General features: G+C 46.1%; 1 protein-coding gene across 15 annotated transcripts in view; it reads right to left on the bottom strand.

The window, feature by feature from the left end:
- Tmem229b (transmembrane protein 229B) overlaps positions 1-21512 on the bottom strand; it is a 42566-nt gene extending 21054 nt beyond the window's left edge. For 5 of the 15 annotated variants that reach the window (XM_074067743.1, XM_074067741.1, XM_074067744.1 and 2 more), the window contains exon 1: positions 21139-21296. The gene's annotated coding sequence lies outside the window, so the exon portion shown is untranslated. The other 10 variants (XM_074067734.1, XM_074067735.1, XM_074067736.1 and 7 more) reach the window with 8 other exon arrangements.
- Positions 21513-23473: the final 1961 nt, after the last annotated feature.

The raw sequence follows: 23473 nt of genomic DNA, 5'->3' as shown, positions 1-23473 counted from the left end.
AGAACATACCTTTACCAGGCCAGCCAGATGAAGAGATGGATGTAGCAGGGCATGGGGGTCGGACTTGCATTCCTCTGCCTCGCAGTACCTCTTGGTGTACAGTAACTGAGAGCTCAGCAAATGATGCTCAAGCTTTTATACTCTCAGAGGTGGGTGGACGGCACTAGAAGTTCCAACCCTCTAATCTCACTTGGTCTTTTGGGAATTGGCCCCATCCTGGGGCTAGCTTGGGCTCCACACTACTTACTTCATTGGCAAAAACTCAGGTGTGATCAAAAGGGATCATTATGAATAACAAAAGACACTCTATCACTCAGGAAATTGCAAGGGTTTTGGAGTTCTGTGACAGGAACCTGGACAAAGAACAATTATATACACTCCCCTACCCAGGTGCCCAAAAAGTAGAGAAGATCCCCCCAAAACCCATTAGGGGGCCCTCTGGTTCCTTGAAGCCCCCAGTTCTTTCCACATGACCCAGAGCAACTATTTTTACTTATCCTGTAGTAAAACCAGCCCTAAACAGTAATGGATCTGGCAATTTGCCAAACCACGGAGTGACCATGAACAGCTACAAATGCAATTGGTGCTCCAAATCCCCCGTGGGATAAACTGTCTCTGGCCAGCTTCCCCTGGTAAGAAGGAGCACAAGGAAGTGGTTAAAGATGACAACTGGGCCTCCAGCACACTTGGCCCTGTCCTTCCATTTGGCCCCCTCACTTTAGGATTGGATCTGGATTTCCCTGTCTGCCTCCACCTTCTCTTTTGTTTGGAAGCCACCTTGTCCAGTCATTCTCCTCTCTTCCCTTCTTCTTCCTCATCTAGCTCATTCTACCTTAATATGCCTCTTTCAGTGTCCCTCTCTGAGCAAACACTGAAGGTCCAACTCCTACTCGTGGGAGGGTGGTCTCTGGCTCCCTAGTTCTTTCCTTTTCTTCCTACCCCATGTCCTGGCACCAGGTAGATGCTGCTTCCTTCCTGAAAGGCTGGACAGCTGCTGGGCTCTCTAATTAGCTGTCTGGCCACTGTCCCAGAGTGAGGAATGTGTTACAGTAAAGAGCTTCCTTACCTCCCCTTCATCAATAATCCCCCATGCAGATCTCATCAGGCCACAGCCAGGGGCCCTAGAAACCTCCGCATATGGAACCAGCAAGCTTCCTCCTGTCAGCCAGAAGAGAGTGGCCTCACAGTCTCATCGAGAAAGTGACCAGGAATTTATCTGGGTTCTCCCTACCACTGCCCACATCCTTTGGGCCATACCCCGCCATACTACATGCACCAAGGAGCAATGAGGACCCTACCAGAACAGGCAGAAAAAAGCTCCAGAGGATTTTTTTGGAGGTCAGGAATGCCCTGGGCCAACAGTGTAGCACCAGCGCTCCACTTGTAACAAGCCACCTCAGAGATTTCTGAACAAAACCCCAGGAAGTTAGTCCAATAATCCTGGTTTTCAAGGTGTTGAATTCCAGCAGTGTCTGGAGACCAGATACTATATGATGCACGAATAAGAAAATGTTGCTGCTCCCCCACCCTCAGAACTCACAGGCTAATGGAGACAATGAGTAAGAAATCTAACATATACTAGAATTTCCAAAATTATGCTTCAAAGGAGAAGGGCCCTATGGGAGAGAGGAAGAAATTGGACCCTGGAGGACAAGTTTGTTTTTTTCAGTACTGGGCATTGAAGCTTGCTACTAAGCATTCTACAACTTCTTGAGCCCTTTTTGGTTTTGAGATAGGGTCTGCCCTGGAACTTGCCAGGCCTAGTCCTTTGCCTAGGACTGCCCTGGAACTTGTGATCCTTTCTCCTCTGCCTGTGGAGTAGCTGGGATGACAGATATAAACCACCACATCCAGTTGGAGGACAGATCTTAATTTTCTTTAAGGAGGTAGTATTCAGGCACAGATTGGAAAATGAGCAGAAGCCATGCAAGGAACTTTGGGAAAGCAGGCAGAGGAAACAGTAAGTAAACAGATCCTGAAGTAAGTGAAAGCTAAATCTTGAGAGAAACAGTAAGGCCAAGCACACAAGGGTGTGTGCTTATCATATGTGACAGCCTGGGTTCAATTGGAGGGCGGAGGGGAAGAGAGAGAGAGAAGGGAAAAGAGGGGAGGGGAGGGGAAAGGAGGGGGGAGAGTGAAGGGAGGCTCTAAAGCTTCTGATAGCACATGATAAAAGCGAGAGCACACAAAGGAGGGGTGAGGATAGGTAAGACACCTAAAAAACTAGCTAGCATTTGTTGCCCTTAACGCAGAGAAACTAAAGCAGATACCTTAAAAGCAACTGAGGCCAACAGGAAAAGGGGAACAGGTACTAGAGAAAAGGTTAGATCAAAAAGAATTAACCTAGAAGGTAACACCCACGCATAAGAAATCAATGCGAGTCAACTCCCTGTATAGCTATCCTTATCTCAACTAGCAAAACCCCTTGTTTCTTCCTATTATTGCTTATACTCTCTCTACAACAAAATTAGAAATAAGGGCAAAATAGTTTCTGCTGGGTATTGGGGGGGGGAGAGGGAGGGGGCGGAGTGGGTGGTAAGGGAGGGGTGGGGGCAGGGGGGGAGAAATGAACCAAGCCTTGTATGCACATATGAATAATAAAAGAAAAATGGAAAAAAAAAAATAAAGACCTCAAGGAAAAAGTACTTGAAATGAAAAATAAAATAAAATAAAATAAAGCTTCTGATACCTGCCTGAGGTGAACACCACATCAGCATGGCTCAGTGCTTGGCTCAGGGATGGGTACATGCTCCAGTCAGAGCCAATCCTAGGATTTTTGCTGAAGTAACCAGAAAAGAGTGTTATAGGAGTCTACTGTCAGGAACGAAGCCCTGTACTAGGCCCCAACACACCAGGCTAAAAGTTAAAGACGAGTCACTCACTCTATAAAGGCCCATAACACCAAGCTGAATTAAGGTATTTATCTAAACTTCAGAGAAATCAAGATTAGAGATAGCAGCCAAATTTTGTTTTTGATTTTGTTTTGTTTTGCTGTGTTGAGCAAACCTAGCCAACCTAGGGCTTTACCACCTCCCCCCCCAAAAGAAAACTGGCCAATTTCAACTGGCATGATAATGGAGTTCCCTCCACTTTAATCCTTACCTAAAAGAAGTAACCCAAAGCTGGTAGAGTGGCTCAAGTGGTACCCTGCCCAGAAGTGTGAGGCCAAGAATATTATATCTAACCTGGTGTTTCCACGTTAGATATAGTAAAGTAAACACTCCTTTTTCTTCACGCTAGTTTGATGGGTTTTCTGTCACTTATAATCAAGAAAATCCTAAAACAGGTGATTTCTCCTGTGTGGAACATACAAAGCTGGTTGGCACAAGGATCACATACGTGAACACTACTTGTCTACCTCTGCTGCCATAAAAACCAATGGCTCAACCACTCACAGATAGAAAGGGAAGAACAAAGAGTAAGAGGTCAGATACCAAGCAAGGAGGCTCAATCTGGGCAGGATGGGTCTCACTTCTAGGGCTCCAAATCTCCCTTCTGGTCACTGTCCAGGCTTTGTCACTTCCCTTGATTGGTAGAGAGGATGACTCACCTTGCCTTAGCCAGCATACCTTGACTATCTCCCTCAAACAGGACTCGTGAAGACCAGGGATAGGGCACAAGCCAAGAATAGGTAATGCACAAACAGATTATTTTTTCTACTACCTCTAGAACCTCTCTGTGCAACTGAAAAATCACTAGCCACACATAGCTATTTAAATGTTAAGCCAGGCATGGTGACATGCACCTATAATCTCAACACTCAGGTGACAGAAGCAGGAAATTAAGAATTCAAGGCTAGAACCCGAGGTGTGGCTCAAGCAGAACACCTGCTTTGGAAGTGCAAAGCCCTGAGTTCAAACCCCAGTCCCACCAAAACAACACAAAACAAAAACAAAAAAACAAACCTGGGAATGTGGCATTTCTCCTAGGCAAAGAGGGGAGGGACATAATCCAAAATTTATTTTAGAAAGCTGTCTGGAACATGTGGCCCTTATCTTTGCATCTCTGTGTCCTAGATAGCACTTGACATAGAATATCCATTTGTCAAATTGGAGAGAAAGGCAGGGTGCCAATCTCAAGATTGAGGAGCCTGGTCAAAAGCAGCCTGACTGGCAGGTGCATACTACAGGAATGACAGTTGATCCGGGGGGTGGGGGGGAGTCATGACTGTTGCTGTTTGTTCTCCACCTGGCCCATCCAGACTGTCCCTTTCCTGTAAGTAATGACATACAGGAAAGGTTGGCATACACTTGGCTGAGCCCTGACTCCAGGTACCCTAGGCATTTCCACCATGAGTCTAAGCCCTGGCTTCCCACTCAGCCTCTTGCTGGACACCTTCATCATGAGAAGCACCCAGCCTTGCAATACTCAAACTATGGCTCTAAACAGCAATTAGGCAAGAGTAATTAAAGGGAATGTTATCTCAGTCAGTCTCTCATTATCCACATAATTAGACTGCAGAAAATAATTAACATTCCTTTTGACAAAGGAAACAGAGGACCCATTACATTCATTAGGATAGGCTCAAACCAGCCTGAGGAGAAGAGAACTCATCACCTCCCAGTCTTGCACGTGACACAGCAGCATTGGGTGACTCAGACCAGCCCAGGGCCAGGCTGATAGATGTGACACTTACACCTCGGTGTGTCTATTACAGATAATAATAACACACACAATCACATGGAGACAAATAACTTGGGGGAAATGCTGAACTAGGTCCAGACAGCAGGCCAAGGGCATGCACCTGCCTCCCCCAAAGCACTAGAAATGACAGAAAAGACATTTTCTAGGAAGAATAAATCCCATTACAGCACCAGAAAACTAGAAGGAATAATAAGGGCTCCCTACAGATAGAAGCAGATGGGAATATGGTGAGGAAAAACCATCACCTCCAACAATAAAACCATGAAATAACAGTAATAATAGCACTCATACCACACATCTACACGATAGACACTGTTCTAAGAACTTGCCTCATAGAATCTCATTTAGCTCTCACAAAATCCTTTGCATTAGAGACTATTATTACCCACCACTGTATAAGTAAGATCCAAAGGAGTTACCTGGCCATTCTCAAGGTCACAGTGCTGGTGAGTGCCAGGGCTAGGATCTGAAACCAACTGGTGTGTCTGTGAAGCCTATGTTGCCTCAGAGAAACAGCTCCTAGTCCTCCACATATGGAGCCACCAAATCTGGGCACAGGAGATGACTGAGATGGTAGTTACTGGATTTGGAGCAGCCAGCCAGTTGTTCCTTCCACCACTTCTCCACCATGCTTGTGCTCTAGACATTGGGGTAGAGAGGGAAGAGGGCACCTAGACCCATCCCTGCCACTGGCCAGCAGCTACATCCCACCCTCCTGTCCACAGCCAGTGGTGGGGAGCTACAGTGTGCATGGTCAGCAAACACAGAGAGGTGACCAGAAATCCTAAGGTACAAGGAGTGGAGTACACAGGGTTCGCCCAACACTGAACAAAAACTAGGGCTGTGAAAGAAATACCAAATTTAAAAACAGAAGAAGTTCTAGCCAGAAAGCAAAATTAATAGACAACGGAATGAATTAATAAAAGTATTATTAATCAAAATCCTCTGATGGAGAAGAGGGGTTACCAAAGCAAGCAAGGCTGGTAAATAAAAAGCTAAATATCTTAAATATGAAGTAAACTCCCTATATCGAACAGGTACTATTTCCGTATTAGAAAAGTTATTTTATTTGTTTATTTCTTTATTTTTAGCTGGAGGCCAAGCATAGAAGGAAGTTATTTTTCAAAATGCCTAGCACAAATAGATAAAAGATTTTATCAAACAAACCACACTGTAAAGCAAAAAGCAGTAGAACCTGTCCCCTGTGACAACCTTTGGTCCTACCAAAGGACACCCATACTTGCTATCCCACACACACATTTTCTTGCCTCTCACCTCTGGACCTCTGCTCAGAATTTCCTCTACCTGGAACGCCCAGATGTCTCCTTTCTGTTTATGTACACTTGCCTGTCCTTCAATCCCTACTCAAAGACTACCCTGGATGGAAGGAAGGAAGGAGGAAGAGAGGAAGGAAGGAAGGAAGGAAGGAAGGAAGGAAGGAAGGAAGGAAGGAAGGAAGGCAGGAAGGCAGGAAAGGAGGGAGGAAGGGAGGGAGGGAGGAAGAAGAAAAGCCCCTTCATCTTACTCAATCTACCACAGTCCCTCCTCCCTGAAACTCCTAAGGGCACCCAGTTCTCCAGGATCGTGGGACTGCTCGTGGGGTCACAATATTGACAACTTGTATGCCCTTTACCTTCCAGTGAGTCGGAGTCTTGTCTCCCCAGCTCTACTGCAGGCAGCTAGAACAGAGAGAGGGCCCTCGACTTCTTTTTATACCCCACTGTGCCAATAAACCTGAGCAGCTTTCGCAATAACATTCTTCTATGTCAGCTGCCTGAATGACAAATGAGCTTCTGTTTCTGGTGGGAGTGGGAAGAGGAAATAGTTGTGGAGATGCAGTGACTCAACTCAACAGAGTTGGGTTCAACACAGCCAGGTTCTTCCACATGGGTGGTGCTCCCAAAAATGGACAACCTGGTCCTAGAGAGCTTTCAGCTCCCACTTCTTAGGCTGGTCAGAAATACCTGCAAACCCCAAGTGGATGGTTGGGGTGGGATTGGAATAGACAGGAAGGGCAAATCCAGGGAGAATAACAGTGGTTATCAGATACGTCACTGGACACAAAAAATGTTGCTCATCCCATTCTCTTTCAGGCCATGTTCCCCCCTTCTGAGATCTCACCCGGTGGGATCTCACCCCACTGTTATCCCCACCATCTAATTCCAAAAATAACTCTCCCATCAATACAGGCACTGCCCCACCAATATCAGTTCACTGCCCCAGCTCTGTGTAGCCCCTTTCCTTTTTTTCCCAGTATTGGGGTTTGAACACATCTTCCTGCATACTTTAGCCATGCTCCCAGCCCTTTTCCCTTTAGTTTGTTTTTCAAGTAAGGTCTCTGCTTTTGCTCAGGTTGGTCATGGACTGACATCCTCCTGTCTCTCCTTCCCAAGTAGCTGGGGTTATAGGCTACTTGGCTACTTGGCCTCTGACCACTTTAAATAATATACAGCCAGACAGTTGAGAAGACTTTAAAGAGACTAACTGAAGGCTAATGGAAACTATGTATTGTACCGGCTCACTTATTAACTCTGAAATCCTTATACACATCTTTTACGTGCAGGCCACTCAATGGTAAGTAAATTGACTGAAGCATAACAGTGGGCTGGTTATTTTTAAAACATTGGGAATATAAAATCTTGGGTGGCTGGGGGTGTGACTTTGTGGCAGAAAGCATGCTTAGTATGTGTAAAACCCTGGGTTCAATTCCCAATACTGAAAGAGAGAGAGAGAGAGAGACAGACAGACAGAGACAGAGAGACAAAGACAGAGACAGAGATTGTTGATAAAATCCTGGGACTACTACCATAATATTAAACACTGGAAAATTAATAATAACTTACATTCTCACAGTGCTTTTTACTTCAATTAGCCCTCTCAATTCAACGTATTCTATATGCATTCATTCACACCCTCATTGAACCATTTTGAACTACAGGTACAAGCAAGGACAGGGCTCAGAGTCTCCAGCCAGGCTAAAGGCAGCTGACCCAGTGGTCCTGGATTGACTGCTGGCACACTATACACATGAGTAGGGTACCAGACATGATGGGGCACCAAAGAAAATTAGAGAAGAAAGGGGGCTGAGGTTGTGGCTCAAGTGTAGAGTATCTGCCTATCAAGGGTGAAGTCCTAAGTTAAATCCCCAGTACCACAAAAAGAAGATGACAATGAAGAAGAAGAGGAGGAAGAAGAGAAAAGGACTAGGGGTGTAGCTCAGTGGTAGACCTTTACTTGCCTAGCATGTGGGAGGCACTGGGTCCAATCTCCAACACAGAAAAAAAAAAAAAGAAAGAAAGAAAAGAAAATGAGAATGAATCAAGAAAACACTATTGTGGCTTCAGCATGCATGTTAGTTTTGTTATTTCTAGAAACAGTTTTATACCATAATTTAGAATTATATTAATTTATTTTAAATCACTTATGAACCCCAATGTCAGTGTTCCGAAGGTCTTCATTCAGTCCAAATAGTAAGTTAAGGGTCAAGCAGCCAACACAAATTAGTGAAGACTATTAAGAAACATAACACAAATTAGTGTAAGGCTATTAGGAAAGCATGACTGATAGATTCAATGAGGAGGAGTAAGGAGGAGTGGGGGGGAGTTGAGGATTACACCCATCGCCTTGGGCAATGGTGGTGTCATTCCCTAAGAGAAGATGCTGGAAAAGGGGTGAGTCTGGGAATTCATGATGAGCTGGGTTTCGGATGCTTTAAGTTTGGACAGCCAGCTAGAGGCTGGATGGAGCACCACAGAGGAGGACTGTGCTGGGAAGGCAGCACATGGGCTGACATCCACAGCTGGCAGAGTATGCCATGAAGGGGCCTGAGGAAGGTCAAGGGAAGCAGGAGGACACGCAGGCCCTGGGACACCAAGGAAACAGAGGCAAGAGAGTGCTAGAGTCCAGGGTCAACTGCACAGGCACGTTGCAAGGGGACTGAAAAGACAGCAGCACGGCAGCACTGTGACCTTTCAGAAAGGAAGAGTGGCTGCAAAGGGAGGTCACTGAGGTAGTGTATATGGAGGATTTGAAAAGTCAGCTTCTGATGGAAAGGAAGGAGAAAAGCTGCTGGAGAGGTAGACATGAGAGAGGCATTCTTCTTCCTCTTCCTTTCTTTATTTTTACAGTCTCTCTCTCTTCCCCCTTCTTCTCTTCTCCTCTCCCCTCCCTCCTGCCTCTTCCTTCCCTCCATTCCTTCCTTCCTTTCCTCCCTTCCTCTTTCCTTCCTTCCTTTCCTCCCTCCCTCCTTCCCTCTTTCCTTCCTTATTTCCTTCCTCCCTCCCTCCTTCCCTCTTTCTTTCCTTCCTTCCTTCCTTTCCTTTCCCTTTCTGTCCCTCCTTCTCTTTGAAGATAAGAGTGAGCTAAGGATTTTAAGAGCTAAGAAGAAATCACAGGAAGGGCAGGCTTGTGGATGGGATATACATTATGGGGTGCACACGATGCTGTGTGCTGTTCTGAGGTTGCGAGGTGGGAGAGCACAGTAAGCCACAATCCAAAGGCAGGTAGAACACATTAAATTTTTTAACTAAATTATTTCCCTGATTAATTCAAATTATTATATATCTCAGCATTTTCCAACATAATGACAATAGAAAGATGATCACAAGTCATCTTAGGGACCAGGGAGACAATAAATGGTTCAATGTCTGGAGGCAGAGATGTGTTTAGAAGAAGTCAAACAAATAGGTGCCAGGTTCTGTCTGTAGGATGTCTTCCTAATGGGTGAGAAGATGAGTAAATGGTATGTAAGAGGATGCCTACGGATATTTATGGAAAATGCTATATAGTGAGGAATCATGGGCAGGAATAAGGATAGAGACGTGAGCATCCCAGAGGACCTCCAATAGGCTAAAGTGGCAGAGCCAGAAATATATTTATGGCTCAGACACTGAGGGGTTGGTAATTTAATGATGGGGAAAGGTAGCCTAAAGTCCCATACGCCTGGCCATCACTTCTCAATAGACAAAGGGGAAAGCAAAAAAGACATGTCCTTTGATCAAGAAGAGATAGCTGACTCATGTGTCCTCCAAAATCTGAGGACACATGGGGGCTGGGGACAAAGGATGGGAGCAGCCTGTCTTGTGGAAGGTCTAGAAACAGCTCTCCTACCCTGGCCCACCCACTGACTCTTGCAACTCTGTGTCTCATCATTTCTTGGTTTCCTCATCAAAAAAAAAAAAAAAAAAAAAAAGATTACCTTAGATACCATCATTCTGCATGTGTTGTTTTCATGTTTTTCCATGGTATTTGTATATACTTAATTTTTTAAAATGTCCCATCAAAGCAGCTTAGGGATTAACAAGCACATTCAGACATAGGAAATGCCTCCAGGAACCATCAAGCTTGTCTGCATGAGCTAACTCTGCAAGGGGGAGACAGGAACCCACCATGTCAAACCAAAATGCCACCCTCCAGCAGGTATACCCCTCCCCCTTTTGAGGAAACACCAGTTCATCCCAGAGCTACAGCCTGAGAAGAGGAAAAGCCTTCGTGGTTTAAGAGTCCTACAGGGACTAAGACACAGTCCAAGGCCAGGGTGAGGCAAGAAAGACACTCAAAGCCAGGAGTGGTGGTACATGTCTGTAATCCCAGCACTTGGAAGGCTGAGGCAGGAGGATTGAGAGTTTGAGGCCAATCTGGACTATATATCGTGAAACCCTGATTTTTTTTTTAAGGATACTCACTTCAAGTTCAAAATTTAAGAGGATGCTAAAAAAAAAAATAGGAATCAAGAGAAGTGATATTTTAATGCAGTATTTCAAAAAATCAAGTCAGGAGGCCATAGTCAAGGGCTGTGGCTGTATGGGATAAGAGAGAGGTCTGAGGCAGGGTTCCATGTGAGGTTCTATGTTGTCTGTTGGTGGCACCCTTGGCACCAACAGCAGTTCTGTTAAGAAACATTGTACAGTCCCATAACCCTTACCCCAACCCTGTAGCTTTCAGAGGTTTTTAGATGTTTTACAAAGGTAATATAGAGACATAGTGTAAATTACATAATTCCCATGGCAGGGTCTGGGAGCAGTGTCCCCTAGTTAAACACACTAACATTTCTGTGGTGACATCTATGAATACTCACACAGCAGCGGGTGAATATCAACTGATGGCCTTGTTAGTTTAGGTCAGCTCTTGTTATTGTCAGTTAAAGAAAAGCTCTGGGCTGGGCCAGTGGCTCAAAGCCTGCAATCCCAGCTGCTCAGGAGGCCGAGTGGGAGGATCATGGGTTGAAGCCAGCCCAGGCAAATACTGCGAGAGGCCCTATCTTGAAAAAAAAAAAAAAAATCACAAAAGAGGGCTGGTGGAGTGGCTCAAGTGGTAAGAGCATCTGCCTAGCAGGTGTGAGGCCCTGAGTTCAAATCCCAGTGTCACCAAAAAAAAAGAAAGAAAAAGAAAAGCTTTGGGTTTAAGAATGCTTCAGATTTGGACTTTGCCAAGAAAGGACTGTGGACCCTGGAGCACTTACTAGGCCCTTTAAAGAAAAAGGCAGCAGATTGAAATCGAAATGTTTCCTCTAAACTTATGCTGAAAAGAGGAAGTGCAAAGTCCTTGCTGGTAGTCACCAAAAGAGGGTAATTTCTAAAAGTCAAGTCCAGAGCAGACTTACTGCATGCCGTGTTTCCCTCCAGCCAATCAACGGACATTATTAAATACCTCTGTGTTTAAAACCTTGCACAGACTCCTGAGCCCTCAGGAGCTTTCAGGTTAGTGGGGACAAAAAGGTAAGCAAAATCGTAGAATATTGCAAACTGCAGGGCTGTAATCCATACCTGCATTTTAAAGATGACGAAACCAAGGTTTAGAGAGGCCAGGGCCTTGCATAAGTTATAAGTAGGCAGTTAGTGGTGCCGAGAGATGAGGATCTGTGTTTTCTAACTGCGTGTTCTCCACTCTTTGCATAAAAGCATGTAATAACTGCAACTTGGTAATGACATGACAAGAAGACTTAACTGATCCAGGCAGAAGTGGTTTTGGTCAAATACACCTTTGCAGCAGAGATGAGCTCTGATGTGTAGGTAGCAAGGCAGATGAAGGCCCTCCAGGCAGGGCGACAATGTGAGGCTGGTAGGCGTGTACATAGCAGGTCACCTATGCGGGTGAATCAGACTATGGTAAAGGGCACAGAAGGAGTTGTGGAGCAAGAGGAGATAGGTTTGGAAAAGCAAGTAAAAGCAATGCGTGGAGAACTCAAATGTCAGAGCGAAGAACCCACAATTACCTCCTAGGGCATTTGTGTGCCACTTTCATGAGTTGGCCTGGTAGCCCACAGCCCTTGTGGAAAGCAACACAGTGCACACTCTGAGGTCATGTTCCTTCCATTCAAATCCCAGCTCTGATGCCAACTATGTGATCTTGGACAAACTGCTTCACTTCTCTTTGCCTCAGTTTATTCAATTATAAAATAGAGATATCACAAGTACTTCCCTGATGAGGAATAATGAGAGAGCGTATTTACTGTACCATGGACACAGATGGGCATCCCTCTGTATCCATAGAGGATTGGGTATAAGAACCCCCACAGAACCCAAAATCTACAGCTACTCAAGTCCCTTATATAAAATGCGTATCACCATGGCGCATCTTTCTGAATATTTTGTTTGTTTGTTTATTATTTATTTTTGCTGTACTGGGATTGAACCCAGAGCCTTGTACATGGTTGGCCAGTCCTCCACCACCTGAGCTACACTCCCAACTCTCTCATTTTAAATAATCTCTGGATCACTTCTAATACTTGATACAATGTAAATGCAATGTAACTAGTTGTGATATTATTATTATTATTATTATTATTATTATTGCTTAGGAAATAATGACAAGAAAAAATCTATACATGTTCAGTGCAGACACGAATTTTTTTTCCTGCATAGTTTTGATCTGTGATTGGTTGAATCTAGAGATGCAGAGCCCCAAGATATAGAGGGCTGACCATAAAAGAACTCAATAAATGTTAGTTGTTCTCATCAACCTATTTTGGTCAATTTTTAAGTTAAATATGTATCATAGCCTTATTCTGAGCAATAATATCCATGACATCACAGACTCAATGTGACAGTTGTGGTTTTGATGATACAGTGGACCCTTGGTATCCACAGGTGTATGGCTCCATGTTAGTCCCAAGAACCAAGCAATGACTGGTGCAGTGAACCTGGGATACAGGCTGACCCCAGCTCAGCCATCTCCCTTGCTCCTCCAACAGCTGATGACTAGTCTGTGTCTCACCCTCTGGATGTTTCAGGTTGTGGTCAAGGCACCAGTTCACCCCAGGTTCACTGCACCAGTCACTGCTTGGTTCCTGGGACTAACATGGACCCACATGCAGGTCTTGTCTTAGGGGACTACTCAGACAGACTGAAGGAACTTAGTGGAATGAGGCTGGAGCCAAATCTTTGGGTTTTAGGGGCTGAGGAAGGAGCAATGATCCAAATTACAGGATAATTTTCCCTTTTTCAAGACAATTAAAAGTGAACATTCCAGCAACTTGGAGAGGAGGGATCCCTGAGCATGGCTGCAAGAGAGAGAATCAGAATTAAATACCTGCTGGGCCTGGGAAAATGGGAGACAACAGCACTGGCCACTGAGCTCTTTCCTGTCCCTCCTAGTCCAGTGCCAGTGACAAAGGCACTTGTGTGTAAAGTACTGAATTGAGACCATGTTTGTGACTTAAAGTGACTGCAAGACCTTCTACTCCCTATAAATGACCAGAAAAGTTATGAAACCTGATGGACTTTTCATCCAAGGGTAGAAAAAGTACTAATCTCACTGAATAAACATAAAGGAAGAATGGGACACAAGGTTACGTTGCTTCATGAGTACATGCCAATGAGTCACATTTCTTTATACTCAGAAACTTTTTTTTTTTCCTGTGGTACTGGGGCTTGAGCTCAGGGCCTATACCTTGAGCCACTCTACCAGTCCTTTTTTTGTGAAGGTCTTTTCACGATAGGGTCTTGCAGAACTATTTGCCCAGGCTAGCTTCAAACCACGATCCTCTTGATCTCTGCCTCCTGAGTAGCTAGGATTACAGGCATGTGCCACTGGTACCTGGCTAAAAACATGGCTATTACAATGAAATATCTGTCCTTGTACCAACTAAAACCTTCTCTTATACGCCCTCTCCACCCATGGTATAGAAATCACCATTAGAAGTGACTGGGATAGGGTGTAAGGAGCTAAGGAAAAAAGTAAGTTGGTGAGGGGCAGAAATGATTGGTTTGATGGTTTTAGTGGGAACTCATTTGCTCCTCAACCCTGAGTAGGATGAAATGAAAACAGAAGGTATTTAGTAATGAATGAGAGAATCCATAGGTCCTTAGACAAATGCTTTGTTCAAAGGAAATTCAAGGTAGCCCAATTTCATGAACAAAGAGGTCATGACCCCTGGGTTTCTGGGTTTAAGGTTTGGTCTTGCCCTTTTCCGTAGAGATAGGGCAATAGAGGAGGCATACTTTCACTCACATCCAGTCATCCAGAAAGCATTTCAGGACCAAGGTCCTCAAATCCTGGAGACTTGGGTGGTGGTAGAGAAGGGAGAGAGATAGAAGCCTGGGTCTGCCAAATCCAAGGGTAGAATGTGAAACACACCCCAAATGCACAACTTTACTGCTGCCTTCATTTAGGGGTTCTCCCCAAAGGACAGTGAGAGGATGGAGGAGGAGGTGAAGTTTAAGTTTAAGATAAGATAAAAGGGGTGCTCTTCTTCGGGTGGGAAATGGTGCATGGAAAGGTACACAAATACCACCTCTCAGCTGCCTCACAAAACAAAGGAGGAATGACCAGACTCAGTCTCCCTTCACAAGATTGTTCTTATGCCAGCTCTAACTTTCTCTTAGCTTCTAGTGTGGCCTCTTTCTTCTTCAACTTTTACCTCTGCTCTCCCAGCTCTGACCTCCCTAAGCTCCATATCAGCTGAGTTCTTCCCTGAGATCAGCCAGAATCATACAAGTCTACTGGATCATCCAGGATAATTAGTAGAAGAGTGGCTACAGAATATCTTGTCTAATAATTCTTATTTTATAGAGAAGGAAACTATAAGCCAATGAACTCATGTCACGTGCTCAGAGTTACTAAGCTGAGACAAACTGAGCTTGGACACTTACTAGCTGTATGATCTATATAATCACTATCTTGCAGAGGCTCAATTTTTTAGCAGGAGACTTGTCTCCTTGCCCTTAGCACACTGCTCCATCATATAACAATATGGTAACTCTAAGAGGGGTCAACTCACTTCTTCCAGACCATCCTCAGTCCTCTTCCACAAACACCTCAAAATGCTAGGCTTACAGTTATCTTCCCTAGAACAAGAAAGGATGGATTTCAATGAACTGGCTGATCATCTTTGAATGGAGTACTTAGTATCCATAAATACTTTCTCAGAATAGGTAATCTAATGCTTTCTGTATTTTGCAGAGTGTACCTGGGACTTGAGTCATAATCAGGTCTCCCAGCTGCACTGAAGTGATGGAGAGGAATGGCCCAGAAACTAAGCTGGAAGATGAAGACTAGAGTCAAGAACTTGCAAAGGTAAGTTGTTTTGACTAGTGGCAATAGGATAACAGAAAGGAAAATTCTGCCCAAGAACCTGTTAAGCAAGAGGAAAAAAATGGCATCAAAGTGAAGTGGGGTTGATAAGATACATTCCTATGCCAAGCAGAAAGCCTGTTTCCCTAGGCTTTCTTTCTGTAACTCCTAGGCCATCTGGTCTACTTCCCTACTACAGGGTACAGACCTCTCTCCTTCCTGAACATTCATCAGGAGGCTGGCTTTCAAATAAGAATCTCTACTTCCACCTCTCTTTAACTGGTTATGTTTGATCCATATCAACTTTCCTTATCTGCTAATTAACACTATCTCCACTTTTACCTTAGCCCCAACATTTGTTCCATGTCCACTCAATCCAAGGCTCATAATACACAACAGAATCAGATAGACCTCAATTCAAATCTCGGTTCAGATACATGAGTGGTGTGATCTTTGCAATCACTTTCTTTAGCAGAAGCTGAGTTTTTCCAACTATAAAATGGGATGATCAGTAGTAGCTGTCTTGCCAGGTGCTGGTGGCTCCCACCTGTAATCCTAAACTACTCAGGAGGCAGAGATCAAAGCCAACCCAGGCAAATAGGTCGCAAGACTCTTTCTTGAAAAAGCCCAACACAAAACTGGGCTGGTGTAGTGGTTCAGCAGTAGAGTCCCTGCCTGGCAAGCAAAAGCCCTGAGTTGAAACCCCAGAACCACCAAAAAAAAAAAAAAAGTAGCTTCTCACTGCTGTAACAGAAGGGGAACATGTGTAAAGCTCTTAACCTAATGCCTGGTATATAGTAAGCATTCAATGAATGGTGGCTGTCAACTCTTATTACTATGATCGCAGAAGCCAGCTGAAATTCCATTTTTGAAATTAAGTCTCAGAGGGCTGAAATGGGCTACCCAAGGTCACTCAAGTGAATGAATCAGGGAAGAATCCAAGATTTCTTGATTCCTGAAACTACTGTCAATCATTAGCTCCCATACAAACAGCCATTGCCTAGTGACTTAGAAATCTGTGCATCTGATCACATCCAAGTACCCGCAGCTGGTAATTTAATAAGTTCTCATATGTGCTAGAAACTGTGTAGACAGATGAAAGCTTGAAGGCATATCTATAGTTCGATATAAGAAGGTTACCTCACTGTTTTTGGCAAACAAACAACCAACAAAGAAAAAACAATACAAGACAAAAATCTGGAACCACTGCTTGTGTTGCCCAGTGGTAACAAGATTTCTTGTTCACATTCATTTTAAATGGTAGATAAAACTATGATCTATACCCTGGCTGCCTTTAGAAAGGGTTGTTGTTGTCGTTGTTGTTTTTACTGGGAACAAGAGGGAGACCTAAGGACTAGGGACAAAGATGGGGTCTGGTCAAAGACAGCAGTGAGAAAGGCAAGAGGGGTTGCCAGTGTGCTAAAATCAGGTCCCTGTCAATGCTCCATAGAATGGCAGTTATTTTTGTAAGGTGGGCTTCTTGCTGTATCAGGGCCTGTGCCTGTGCTAGTGATGAAACCATGGAGCCCTAGAAAGCACGTTTTATCTCAAAGCATCTATTACCCCTCAGAAATTCAGAAAAGAATTCTTGCTTCTTGGCTGGCATCCCTAGTCCTCAAACCTGGTGTCAGGCCTTACTAAAACTCAGGGCGAGTGACCTTTCTGATGGAAATGGACCATTCCAGAAGTTTATGTGACAGGGGCGCCTCCTAAAAAAATGAAACAATGAATGAATGAAACAGCTAGAAGACTTTCATCATTCAAGTCCAACTGTGAAAGCAGTCAGAAGTGGATAATCCAGTACGTTCAGAATGTGGGGAGAGGAGAGGAGGGGAGAGGCAGGAAGTGCTCTCTCTAGTTACATTCCCTTATATTAATTCCTGTATCAATGGACAGCTGAAGTCCTGGACACTGCCATGCTTCCAGAGGAAGAAGCAATCTGAAGACCCAAGTCCTTCTCAGGTAAACTGGTTGTCCTAATTTCACCAAGGCTGACCCTTCTACATACCAGCTGCAGCGGCAGCCAGGAGCCCTGAAAGGATCTCAAACTCCCCGAAAGCCAGCAGAGTAGAGGAGAATGTGGGGCTGGATGTCCGGAAATAGACTTGGTTATGACTGTGGTTATTCTGCAGATTGTCAAACTAGATCATGCCCAACCCCAGCATAGAACCAACATTGCGGAGACTGGAGCTTCCCTCCAAAACTGTCCTTCGAAACAGCAGGGGGCCAATACCACTCCACAGCTTTAACCTCACTAAATTTATGCACAAGGGAACTGATGTGTAAATGAACCTTGAGGAGAAACTGAGTGGAGAATAGCAAGAGCCCATCCTGCAGCTAGATGCCTTTGAGCAAAGAGAAGGGAGCAGGCTTTTCCTTTCTGTCTTGGGAATGAGCTGGGATACTTACTCAGCCTCAGTTCTATCTATGGATGTGTGTGTGCCGGGGGAAGAAAGCACTTCCTTTTCTTGAATCACAGTAGCATAGAGCATCCCACAGCTCAGAGTGCGAGACAAATGTATATCTTGAACCACACAGGTACCTAAATTCTCTTCACATGTCTTTTTTTTTTTTACTGGGATTTGAACTCAGGGTCTACATCCTGACTCACTCCATCAGCCCTTTCTTGTGTTGGGTATTTATTTTCCAGATAGGGCCTTATGAACTATTTGCCTTGGCTGGCTTCCAACTGCGATCCTCCTGATCTCTGCCTCCTAAGTAGCTAAGATTACAGGTATGAGCCACCAGCGCCTGGTTCTCCATGCATCTTTATCTCATAATGGAAAAGTATATTCTGTGAATCCTAGGATACCTGATTCTAAATCCTCTCAAATCCCATGAAACTTGCCCAACACATGCATTCACACACACACACACACACACACACACACACCCCACAGCCTGTGTGTTCTCAGTGTGACTCAGGTTCCCCCAATAGAGGAACCATAACCAAAAAGTGTCCCCTTCTACCCTTCCCCCCAAATCATCTTAAACTTTACTTTTCAAATATAAACTCTCTGGCTTCTGAGAAGTATAACTGGGAAGATGCAGAAAATCTGGCCAGAAATGATGGATTATCTGAACCCTTTCCCATATACTTCCCTTGGCCAGGTATTGCCACAAAGGGAGTTAAGTTTGTCAGAATTTGGTAGAAATTAGCCACACCTTAAAAGGAATGTTCCTGAAATAAAAAGCTAATACCCAAACCACCTTGTCTGTAATTCTAGGGTGGAGAGAGTAGGAGGAGGAGAGAGTCAAAAGGACACAAATTTGAGAGCAGGTGGGCTGGGGGAGGGTTAGTATCCCTTTTCTCCCTCAAGGACAGCCAGATCTGATATGGCAGCTGATAGAGCCAGGCTGCCTCACTTTGCTGCCCTTACCCAGGTCTCTCCTTATGACACTGAGCTCCCAACATCATCAGAGACCCTTCTCAGAGCTTGGAAGGCAATGTCCTGACTGGACACCTCCTACGAAAACTCCCACCAGGGAGGAGCTCCAATATGTCCCCTTAGAAAGAAAAAACACTTGATGCCTGAGTACTACAGCAACAGCTTTTCTGATAATTATACTTTTAAACCAAACACTGACCTTTCCCTATCACAAAAGCTGTAATGTAGCCTTTTCCTGTAAGATGATACCTTTGCCATTAGAAACAATATGCAAATCTGATACAACTGAAATAAACACAGCAGAGGGCTCACTAACTCACTTAGCATCATTTATTCAAGGACCCAAGGCTCTTAATTCACTTTACAAATGTAAGAATTCATGCCTCATCACTTTCGAAGAGGGGAATCCAACGTGTATCACTTTCCCATCTTCAAGTCTGTACATCTGAGGAACAGATGACAGTCCGTAAAAAAGCCCTCTCTCTCACCCTTACGGGCGGGGAGGTCAGGGCCTAATATCATTATTCCCAGCTAGGAATAAACAGTTTGGGATAAATCCAATGGGGGACTGAGCACTAATCAAACCTGCCCATCTGGAGGAGAAAGGTCAGTAGAAGAGGGTCTAGCACCTGCACCTGACTTTAGCCATAAGTTCTAGGGCCCTAGATCTAAAACTCAGGGTACTTCATTTTCTCCTGCTAGCCCTTATTGGTCCTGGAACCTCCCTTACTCCTGTACCTTTTAAAAATTTTTTATTTTACTTTTTAATTAGTAAGCATTAATGGTACAAAAGAGTTTAATTGTGATGATTCCATAGATTCATACAGTATACTTTGAACAAGTTTACCCCCTCCTTTATATTAACCCCTCTTCTCCCTCTCCTCCTTTTTCAAACAGCATTTTGGTGGGTTTATTACTATAGATAGGTAGATAGATAGATAGACAGATAGATAGATAGAGATAGACATATGTGTCTATATATATATATCATACTCCTGTACCTTTAAGTGGCCGAAGTCAACACTAAGTCAGTTTATCATTTCTCTCCAAGGACCAAACACCCCATCTCCCCCGTTGCCCATCTCCCCTCTTGCTCATCTCTGTCTCTAAACACAAAGTCTCAGGGAGGGGGAATCAGCCTTACCTCAGCCCACCCTCCATGTCTCTAGACCTAGCTGTCCTAGCAGGCCCACCCCTGGCCCAACCACTTGTATCATTAGTTCACTGATGGGGAAAGCCAGAGAGATACCCAGAAGTCCACAGCCTCCATTGCTTCTGTCTCCAGAGGCCAGCAGATATAGCTCTGACTTCCAACCAGGGAAATAACCTGAGCTCCTGAAGGGCTGTCCTGCTAAAGGATGGGAGTCAGTGATCACACACATGCCAGCTGCAAGCTGGAGACACCTCCTTCCCAAAGACATAAGTTGGGGACATGGGTTCCCAGAACCTGGCCTGTTTGTTTTCTGGAGAGAAAGACACTGTACTACCCCTGGGGGCAGGTCATTCACCCTCTCTTTGTCCCCTCTCCCTGGAACAGCAAAGCAAGAACCCCAGGCTTCCTGATGACCCCTGTCTGAAGATGAGAGGAACGGATCATTTGTGACTGGAGTGCTGAAGAACACATATATGGGTGAACAGAGCTCCCAAGGTTACACTGGTAGACAGCTCCCCAGGGTCCTGCCCTATTCCTCCTGGAAGAATCTCAAAGCATCCTCGGAAACAACCTGCCAATGTACACTGTACCTGAGGCAACCAAACAAACCCTCCAGGACACTCCAGAGAAAGAACGTAGACGGGGGAAGAAGGGAAGCAGGTCAGTTTCTGACTGGGCATAGAAAGAGGGAAAGGAAGACACCTGGGAAAGATGCCAGGAACAGGGCTGTATGGCTCCCCATCCTAGCCCTGCATCTTTCACCAAGGACCACAGATCAGGGAGCGCAGCTAACGCTGGCAGGCAGTGACTGGGCTGGGGCCCTGATTGCTGGCTGGGCACGGACTTGGGGAGAGAAGGGCGCCTAAGTGTACAGCCCACCATCCCCCAGTTTTTTCATGCACCTGGGGGACAAGGCAGCACGGTCATGTTGACAGGGTTCCCTCTCCTTCAGGAAAGTCCTCAGTCTCAAACTCAGGAGCGTTCGTGGTTCCTTCTCCCAAGCCCTGGCTCTCCAGCTTCTCCCCAGACGGCCTCCAGAGTGCTCTCTGCCTGGGGGAAGAGGTGTCAACCTTCCGCTGTCCAAGATCTCCAGCTGGATCCTTCACCCTCGCCTCAACCCGGCACCCCTTTGTTTCAGGCGGGGAAAGTTGCCAGTGTGCACCCCTTTCCCCAACACGCCCCCCTGTGCGCCCATCCCCCAGGGAATCCAAGCCCCGGAGCACCATCTAATCCGTGGCTCGCTCTGTAGCGGGGGAAGTCGCTTCGAAACCGAAAGCAAAGAGATCGCGGGACCGGGTCACTGTCCCCATGCCGGGTCGTCCAATCTTCCCCCATCACCGCCCCCATCGCCCGCGCCGCCGGCTCCCGGCGCTGCTGGCCCGGCGCGGCCACCTCTCCCAGCACCCGAAAGGCCTCTTTGCGGGCATCGCGGGCACCTACCGGTGCGGGGACGGGGTCGTGGGCAGAGACTGAGCAGGGCCGGCCGCCTGCCGGCCGCAGGTGCCACCAGGAGCGCAGTCTTCCCAGCTGGCTCCCGCTCCTCCTCCCGCGCCGGGACTCGGGGCGCGCTACTGCGCCGCGGCTCCCCGCCCCCACGCCCGGCGCCCGGGCTCCCCCCGCACCGAGTTGCCGACGGTGCCTCCCCCACGCCTCCTGGCCTGCCCACGCTGCGCCTAGTCCCGCATCGTGTGTCCGCGCCCGCAGCGGCGGAGCGGGGACCGGGGCGCTGCAGCCGCCGCTGCCCGGGAGGAACGGAGCCCCCGGCGGCGGCGGCGGCGGCGGCACTCACCCATAGTACGGATGCGGTGCAAACTGCACATGCTCGCGTCTGACAGGCGCTCTGCCCCGGGCCCTGTTTAACTCCTTGAGTGCCCGCATGCCAGCAGGGCCCGCTGCCCCCGCAGCTCCCCGCTGCCTTCAGAGCAGGCGTTGGTCCTTGACCTGAACGTCTAGAAGGACCCCCGGCCGTCGTGGCGCAGGTGGCTGCGGTGCAGACTCCTCCCTGCCTCTGCCACCCCTCCTGCAATCGAGGTGTATGGGTGGGTGGCCGGGGAATCTCGCATCCCAGCTTGTAGGAGTTGCGGGACCCGCGTGTACAACGTACACTGTGGGTATGGTGCAGGCCTGAGCTATTCGACACAGTCCACATGGTGTTGCAGACACACTGTGTGTCACCGCATTGTGTCCCACACAGTGTATTCATTGAAACAGCCATACCAGTTATTTATTTATTTATTTATTTTTTGGTGGTGGTGGTGGTACTGAGGATTGCATCCAAGGTAGGCAAGCGCTCTGCCACTGAGCTACTTCCCCAGAACACCAGTTTCTTTTTATTATTTCCATTTCCAAGATGAATAAATTGAGTCTTTGTGGAAGCTATAGAACTTGCCTAAATCAAGACGTGAACCTCCAAGGTCCACATTTGGTTTATACACAAAGATTAAATGGAATATGTGCTTTCTGGGATCAGTCTAGAATCCTTGATGGAGACACGGAAAGTAATGGATGTCATCTGAAACCTTGGAGATTCTGAAATATGGAAAGTGGGAAATAGGTGGCAGAGGGCTCTGATTTGAGACAGGCCCCTCAGACTGTCCTGGCTCCTGCAGAAAGGCTGCTCAGGGAGTGGAGATGAAATCACTGTTTCCATACTAATCCTGGGTCTTGGCGCTGGGTACCTCAGCCAAAAGGAAGGGACATGCTTAAAACTTTATAATGACACCTGGGGGGGAGGATTTTTTTTTTTTTTTGAGACTGGGTCCCTAGGTATCCCTACCTGGCCTTGAACTCAGGATCCTTCTACCTCAGCCTCCTAAGTACCAGAGTTACAGACCTATGCCACCATGTCGACAGGGTGTCCCTTTCAAAGAATCCAAGCAGAGACAGTGCTTTTTTTTTTTTTTTTTTTTTTTTTGGTGGGGCTGGAGTTTGAACTCAGGGCACTTGCAAAGGAGCCCTCTATGGCTCAAGCCACACCTCCAGTCCATTTTGCTCTGGTTATGAGTATTTTTTTTTCTTAGAGATGTGTTCTCGCTATTTGCCTGGGCTAGCCTAGAACTGCGACCCTCAGATTTCAGCTAATTAGCTAGGATTCCAAGCATAAGCCACAGGCACCCTGCATGGGAGCTCTTTTCTAATTCACACACACCCCTGTATGCACTTAGACCTGATCTGAGGGTTGGGGGTGCAGGTCACCACACCCCTTGCAGTGGAAGAGCAAGTGTTCAGCATTTGGGAGGTCTTGGGTTCAACTCAGCACGCACACACACACACACACACACACACACACTCTATATCAACTTAGAAGAGGGAATAATAGAGAGAGGAATGACAAAAAAAAGATTACGGCCTTTACCTTTTCTTATAACATGCCACAGAGACAAGGAACTCTAAGAGGTCCAAGGTAGCACCAATCTTCTAAGAAAAGAAGCTGGAGCTTCATCAAGAAACTGGGCTGGCTGGGAGCTGGTGGCACACCTCTGTAATCCTAGCTACTCAGGAGGTAGAGATCAGGAAGATTGAAGTTTGAAGCCAGCCAGGCAAATAGTTTGTGAGACCCTATCTCGAAAAACACCATCACAAAAAAAAGCTGATGGGGTGACTCAAGGTGTAGGCCCTGAAAATTCAAGCCCCAGTACTGCAAAAGAAAAAGGAAAAAAAAAAAAAAAGGAGCTGGGCTGCTTCCCTATCTTTGGAACCTGATCTGATCCTGATTCTGAATCTGATCTGATCCTCATTGCCTGATGGTACTATAGATCTTCCATCAGCTTTCTGT

This window comes from Castor canadensis, chromosome 3 (genome assembly GCF_047511655.1).
Source record: "Castor canadensis chromosome 3, mCasCan1.hap1v2, whole genome shotgun sequence".
Lineage (NCBI taxonomy): Eukaryota > Metazoa > Chordata > Mammalia > Rodentia > Castoridae > Castor > Castor canadensis.
This window is presented reverse-complemented; position numbering and strand designations above follow the sequence as displayed.